This window comes from Parasteatoda tepidariorum, chromosome 9, assembly GCF_982258835.1.
Source record: "Parasteatoda tepidariorum strain Cologne lab strain chromosome 9, Ptep-v5.0, whole genome shotgun sequence".
Classification (NCBI taxonomy): Eukaryota; Metazoa; Arthropoda; class Arachnida; order Araneae; family Theridiidae; genus Parasteatoda; species Parasteatoda tepidariorum.
Genome location: NC_141763.1, coordinates 85,156,386 through 85,163,386, shown reverse-complemented (window position 1 = coordinate 85,163,386; position 7,001 = coordinate 85,156,386). Strand labels below are relative to the sequence as shown.

General features: G+C 29.3%; 1 protein-coding gene across 1 annotated transcript in view; it reads left to right on the top strand.

Annotated features, from left to right (window-relative positions):
* Nucleotides 1-439: 439 nt before the first annotated feature.
* The window catches only part of LOC107451782 (putative G protein-coupled receptor AH9.1), an 89,024-nt gene continuing 82,462 nt past the window's right edge, over nt 440-7,001 (top strand). Inside the window, exon 1 of the mRNA XM_071186413.2 lies at nt 440-542. The gene's annotated coding sequence lies outside the window, so the exon portion shown is untranslated. The remainder of the gene's footprint in view (nt 543-7,001) is intronic.

Below are 7,001 nucleotides of genomic sequence, written 5' to 3'. Positions count from 1 at the left end.
AAAACAAATTATAACTACACATTATTAAAAAAATATTTTAAATAAAATTGAAATGACATACAATTTCAAAGTTTATCGAATATTTGATAGCAAAAATTTTCCCCATTTATTTCAATAAAGCAATAAAAATGACAAACTTTTTCATGCACTGCTTGAGAATAAATGAAAATACAGGTAAAGGAAATGAAATAAATACATTATTTTTAAGCTAAAGCGATAATCATTTTTAAAAGTTCGAATTGTATCAATAGTTTCTAAGAAACCAATTTTGACAATTTTTTAACACACTATTTTGTTCATGAAGTAATTCACGTTGAATCCAAGAACGGTAAAGCTTATTTGACTTTCAAAGTGCGAGTAGAGAAAGTGATTTGTTTTCTTCACTGCGCATGTTCGTGGGAAGCTCAAGATCGGAAAGGGATGCTGTGGATTTTTCACTATTTATTTAGGATCTACGAAAGGCTAAAGCAGACCAAGTCATTTCCGCTCTTACTTGTCATGTGACTAATGGATTCCATAGCAAACAACTAATTCTTCGAATAGTGAGTTTAATTTCCATGTTTTAATCCCAAATATAGTAAAACAGAAAAAAATTCCAAATCACGGAAATTGTGAGAAAAAAAATGGGGTACTTATTTGATCTATTTTTTTATATGGAAAATATTTTAATGCATAAATTTAGTTATATTTTTAATATTAAGAAAATTATATCAAATTAGTAATAATGCATATTGAACATTTACAAATAGCTGCACACTGTTCCTAAATCATATATAAGTACTATATCATAGGTTGTTTTCATGTTTCTAATTGCTCATAAATGTTTCTGAGACGTTCTATTTTTAATGTAGTTTTTTTGTATGTCTGATGTTCCGGGAAGATTATTTTTAATAATCTTTTTAAAAATATTTTTTAAAAATAAAGACTGAAAATTAAACTCTTTGGGAAACAAAAAGAATCAAAGAATAAGAAACACTATAGAAATCTATACAAATGGTTTCTAAGAAAAACAGGTGCACAGAGCATAAATACGTGCTTGATTGCTTGTTGAAAGTCAATGATATGTCGGCTTTCAACTCTTCTCTGTTTCATCACATCATATAGAGAGAAAACATTCTTGTAGAATAATCGTACTGTATAGCTCTGACATTTCTGGTATAGAAAAAAACATTATTCAGGCTTAAAAAACCTAAGTATAAAATATTAAAACTATTCATTTCGAATATTAAAACTATTCATTTCGAATATTAAAATTATTAATTTCGAATATTAAAACTATTTATTTCGTAACTTTATCGTTAATATGTTAACGGTTTACCAGAAATTCTGGTTTCCAAAATAGTTCTTATTACCCCACATTTAGTAAAGAAAACAAAACTGAAACGTGAATATAACCGCTTAAATGATTTTATGCCATGCTCTGAGGTAGAACGTTAAAATTTCCAGATTATACCATATTCGTCAAATTTTATCACCTATTATGCAACTATATTTTATTGTTAATTTTACGAGAATCACTACCAAAGCGCAGTCCTTCGACAAAAATTACCGGATTTTTTGGTGTTCCCAAGGAGAAAGAAATATCACATTTATCATGTTTTGTTTGTAAATTTATCACGTTATTAAATTGTGCTTCACCGTAACAGGATCTCTTCAGGGGTCATACTGTACTAAAAGTACAACACTTTGTACTATTAATTAGCACTTTATTTTACACAAATTTGACATTTGTTTTGTGTAGAACACATTATTCAAGTGAATTAACAATTATTTATGCATAGAAAAAATATATGTATAAAAAGTAACTCTTTTTAAGCTATGAAAAAATTTCAGAATAATTTTTTAGAAAGTTACTGTTGACACAAATTAAGGAATATTTTATTCTATGTAAAATCTAATAATCAGGTTATTATTACCCGCCCGAAGTCTCTATTTAGAAGTGATCATTAAAATTCAACACTATCAGCCTTATAACTATTTAATTATGTTTAAGAATTTATAAACATGCAGTTTATACAAAACAAATTAAATCAGGATACTAAGCATTTAATTTATATAAAATTCCAATGCGAAAATATTTCTGGTACATTATTTAACCCGTTGTCAAATAAGAGCTTTGGATGCCTTTACGTGAACTTATACTTCATACTCTACAAAGAAAAAAAATTAGTAAAATTATCGTACTATATGGTAAGGACATTTCTGGTAATAGACCATGATTCCGGTTAATAAAACCAAAATGTACGAAATTTGAACTATTTGGTTATTTTTCTTTTTATATGGTAACGGTTTAACAGAAATTTTGGTTTTTAAAATTGTACTTCTTATTACCAAACATCTAGTAAATAAAACAGAACTGAAAAGTAAATTTATTCGAATAAATTGTTTTTATGACACGATTTGGCCGGGATAGCTTGGTTGTTAGGGTGCTGGACTCTCGCTCCTGAGAACGGGAGTTCTAATTCAGCCGGCCGAAGACTCCCGATGTAGAAACTGGTGACTTGTGCACGCATTAAATCTTAAAGTCCTCCATGTTCCCAAAACAAATTATACCTCTGGGGGTACTGGATCCAAGATGGATAGCTGGCTATTTCAGGACACAATTACGATCTGTGGATGATTTTATGGATGCATGAATGGGTCTACCCAATAAACGGGAGTCACGTATGGGTGTAGCAGAGGTCGAATTCTTGGCCATAGATGACACCACTGGAAAAACAATAACAAACGCATCCCCAGTGCCTTAATGGCCAACGACAACAACAACAACTTGTCATGCTTTAAAGTACATTGGAAAATTACCAAATTTTATCACATTTTATAAAACCATATTTTATCGTTAATTTAACAAATTCATAGCTAAAGATCTTCGGTACAAATTACCGAGGTGTTTGTTATTTTCATAGAGCCAGAAACAGGATAAATTTTACCATATTCTGGTAGTTTTGACCATACGTTTCTTTTCTCAGTGTAGGTTTAGTATTCCAAGTACTATCCATTCTATTACTGATTAAGATCTTCTTGGTATGATATGTGTTTCATCGAGCCAATTCATAAATCCGTACTTCGTTATACCTTAGAAAAATTAAATTCGAATTAATGTTATACTTATGTTTGCTGTCTTACAATTAATGATATAAATGGGATAAAATGTACTGTGTAACTAAGTAATTACATTCTCATATAACAATTCGAAATTAAAGCATGTTACAACTCTGCATGAATCCAAATTTGTGTTCAAGTAATTTAGACGTAATGGTTCAAAATTATTTAGTTACAATAAACCTTTATTCATTATTGAATTTATGAAGTTCTAATGAGATCATTAATTTCTGATATTATAGAAATTATGAAGTACATTATTCAATATAGCCTTGGATACTGATTCTTTTATCATGACTGAGTTGAAATTAATAGTTGAACTTGGAGTTGGTTTCAACTAGAACTCCCCTCGCAGAAATAAAGGTCACTAAATTGACGATTTAGAATGCATAAAGCTGTAATCTGTTAAAATTGAGAATCATTGCGTCACCAAATTACGTGGTTTGTGACGAAACGCGAACTTTCAAGTATATGACAAAAATGTTCCTCAATTACGGAACTTCTTCGTAAAGCATCATGGGAGATTGTTAACTTGAATGACCAAACTAGAACTAAGACTAGACGATTGAAAATAAAGTCACAATCAAGCTGACTGGTCTGTATGGTGGTCAAGGAGTTGGAAGCATACGAGCACGATCCCGAGTTCGAATCCTGCTTCAAGCATGGGTGTATTATATTTCTCTGTTCTATCAGTCTTGAGTGTTTTAGGCGACAATGATCCACCTATATGATGACCACTATGAAGTGATTATTTGAAAAGTTAGATACAATAGGTATAGGAGAAGTGATGATAATCTATTTCGTCATATTGACGAAATTTTTGCTTGAAGCATATTCTAGGAAACGATTGCCAAAAACGAAGAAAGTTTCGAGAAATTTAAGTACCCATTTTCACAGGGTCCTCAAAGTTTCACAGTTAGGTCAAGGATATTAAATATTTTTCCACAAAAAGATTCCTCAGATAAATTGAAATGATAATAATTCATTGAAAGTTGTATTTTAGAAATTAGTTCAAATTCCAAATTACGTAGGAAATGAATTTTTTGTCTTAATCTACAATGTTCCTTGAACCCCTTTTTAATGAATCTTTTTACAATGAATCCTGTTTAAAAATATTAAGTGGTTATTCTTATATAATTCATCTATTAGACGATCTTATTTTTAACTCATAAATATGAATATGAAAAATTCATAAGAGTTAGAAGGAGGAATTTTTCTGATCGATTACTTATAAAATTCTATTGGATAAAGTTCGAAAGTTGACTTATAAACTTCCAGTTTATCCGAGATTAAAAGCTGGGAAATGGATAGTCCTCATTCGGCAAGATAAGACCAGCCAGAAATTTCCGAACTCAACTAATAAGTGAAAGAAAATATGTATGAAATATAGAGCACATACTCGCAAGACTTTTCTTGCTTAAAATTAGCATAAAAGTATACATTAGCTTACAAGCTATGGTGATAATCTCAAATCTAATTTCAAAAATATTATAAAGAAAGTGTGACTAGGTTCATATACTTCATTAAAATAAATAAAAAATAACATTAGCCGTGTCTGTTCGTTGTACCAACGACATGATAGTGCACGGTGAAAAATTCCAGCTCAAATAAAGTAAAAAGTGTTGCAGTCAGTATGCCGTTACTTTTTACAGGTAGAATCCTTTATTATTGGAACATATTACGGACTAACGCACCTTATATGCCCTAATTTTTGCAGTGAAGATAATGAATTATTATAATGAAATATTACTGTAAATATTACGGTATAATATTAGTACCGGAAATACTACGGGGACGGAAAGTGAAATCGTTTCGGCGCAATAATAATTCGTTAGTCTTAAACTTCAATTCCTTTTTTCGATTCATTTTCAATCCGGCATTGAGAGGTTGCTGCTAACGAGGGTGAATATGATATTGATTAAAAAAAATATTGTTAACAAATATCAAATGCACCGAAATGACATAACTTTCCGGTCCCCCCCCCCCAAGACTATACTGTAAAAATAGAATGTGAGGTAAAACTGATTTTATTGTAAAATGGATTCTACGGATAGTGCACTTGAAGTGCTAATGCTGCATACCGTAAGTTGATCTAGAATTTTTTACAGCATGTCACTGCAGTTAGTTTTGCACAGGCCGTCTTTACTTCCCAGTCAGCTGTCGATCATCTATCTGAAAGTGTGTGGACCTTAAGCCATCACTGGGGATCGAATCTTAGTCTTCCACATAGGCAGTTCAGGGCCCTAACAGTCTGAACCATCGGAACTTATTTCTTATATTTTATAATTGCGATTCAGTATTTCATATTTATTATAATTTCTATGATTTTTTACTATTGAATTTTTTTATATTTATATCAGTTATTTAAAAAATAATCTGACCCTTTTACTAAATTCACGAGGTTCACGACCATAACAATTACACACATTTTTCTTAATTAATGACTGGCTCAGAAATTTTCTGCTGGGGATGCAAATTATATTTAGCATACAATAAATATTTAACATGCAGTCTTATAAAATGTCGTAATATATACTAAATTTTTACTTAGATTATTATTTCCGAAATTTCTTATTTTTTATATAACTAAATTTTTTTCAATGTTTTAATGAACGTTAAAATCCTTTTAACTAAAAAATAATTCCTAATTTTTAAAACTGAATTTTATTTTTTTATTTTTAAAGTGATTTGTAATTTAAAAATCATTAAATTATTAAATTACGAAAAAATTAATTTTCGACTATTCATTTCGTTTTTCGTTCATTTATAATTGCGTCTTTTATTTCAGAAAAATCAAAATTGGTTTTAGAAAACAATTCTTTTAAAAAAGCTTACATTTTCATTTCAATTCTTATTATTTTATTCGTGTTATAAAAGTATATCAGTTTCATAATTTTCAAAAGTTTTGTGAAATGTACAAGCCTGCATAATGATATTCTACTTTAAGATACCAATTCATTGTGTTTCAACTCTTTAAATAAAAATAAATTGTCGATCAAAACAATACTTTTTAAAATGTCATTACTATTGTTATAAATTTATATTTTATGGAACTTTGAAAAAAAAACCTCTCTTATTTCGTCAAATTAGATAAAAGCATTTTACGTCATAAAGATATATCTTTTGGGACAAAATAAAAATGTTCAAGCATAAACACTAATATGCAGCTCTGTTCTCCCATATTTTCTTCTTCATTCTTCTTATATTCGATTGAACAATTCAAACAGTTCTAAGGATAACTTTTTATATTTGTTATGAACAACACAGATAAAACGCATTTGGGTTTTTAAAAGTTCCCTAAGAGACGAAAAGAAGGGAAATGCTCAGCTTCTTAGGGAAAATCTTTTGTCACACGAGTCAAAAACCTTTGAAAAAATGTAACTTCAGTTAAACTAATGATCAAAAAGAACAATGAAAAGAGGGGGAGCTTTATGTAAAAGTGGAAGCATAAAAGTGGAAGAAAATGTAATAAATTAGGATTATCGCACTTCCCTTTTCCTTTTACTTAAAATGAAAGTTACTTTCTTAAAAAAATTAAGATTATAAATTTTAATTTATTATTTAAGAATGCTATCAGCTTCTTGAAAGGAGTCTTTCGTCATGACGTGAATAAAGAAAGAATTACATTTGAAATGAATTTGAAACATTTCCTGAAATTTCATTTATTCATAAGGATTTAATTCTAAAGAAATTTAGAATTTTGAAGTGTTATTTTAAAGAAGATTAGATATTATGACTTTTTTTTTAAATAAATTAAAACTAGAGAACTCCACCCCCTGCTTGCTGACGCTTGCCGATCCCCGAAGATTGCTTTTCAATATTAGAAGGAGAAACAACTTTTGGTTAAATTGCTGATATTTCTAGCAAAAAAAAACAAAAAACATAATTCTGGTTTATGA